The sequence below is a fragment of the Buceros rhinoceros genome, unplaced genomic scaffold (assembly GCF_000710305.1).
Source record: "Buceros rhinoceros silvestris isolate BGI_N320 unplaced genomic scaffold, ASM71030v1 scaffold15415, whole genome shotgun sequence".
Lineage (NCBI taxonomy): Eukaryota > Metazoa > Chordata > Aves > Bucerotiformes > Bucerotidae > Buceros > Buceros rhinoceros.
Genome location: NW_010414681.1, coordinates 6,137 through 7,087, shown reverse-complemented (window position 1 = coordinate 7,087; position 951 = coordinate 6,137).

Below are 951 nucleotides of genomic sequence, written 5' to 3'. Positions count from 1 at the left end.
TGGCGGTTTTATTTCATGTAATATTTAAGAAAAAAAAAAGACAAAAACTACATAGAATTAGACATTGAATTCAAAGACCACGGTACAACCTTTTCTTTTTTTTTTTTCTTCTTTTACTTCAGCAAACAAAAAAAATATAGTCAAATGACATGAAAAGTGGCAAGTTTTCCGATAATAAATAATAAATTACTTTATAATTTTGCAATGCAAGAGCAAACAAAAAATGTGGGTTTTTTCTTTTTTTTTTCTTTTTCTTTTTCCTTTTCCTTTTTTTTTTTCCTTTTTTCCTCTTTATTTAGAGAGAGAGAGAAAGAGAAAGAGAGAAAAACAGTTGTTTTACCCAATGACTATACACATCTTTGGGGGAGGGGAAGGTTCTTGGACGGACACATTTCAAACACAATCCCGAAACGCTTTGTGGCAAAATAGAGGTATACCTTGTTGCAATGCTTTTATAAATTGGTTTTTAAAGAGGAATTCAAAAACCTATTTTTAATTACTTCAGACTTGATAGAGGGTGGATCTCAACCAAACAAAACCAAAACCCCGCTACAGTACATGCTAAAAGAGACCCAGGAAACAACCCCTTGTTAAGAGTCAATTAAAAACAACATTGCAAACCAATGCAGCTCCACCTTCCTGCAATGAATCTTTCAGCAATGCAGGGATAAGTTGTCTTTTTCCTGATGATGGAAAACCTACTGGAGCTCTTTTTGGCAAGGCAGTCACCATATAGAAACAGCACCATTCGGATTGAGAGGGACTGGATAGAAGTCCCTCTGCCTTGGTTTCTCCCTAAAATGTGCAGTCAAATGAAAAAGATTTAAAAGATTTTTCTTTTTACTTTTTTTTTTTTGAGATCCATGTATACAAATCCTTTACGTTTTGAAAACGTCTTTTCGATCGTCCTCTGATCAATAGCGCGGGGTTTGTTTGTTTGTTGGGGGGGGG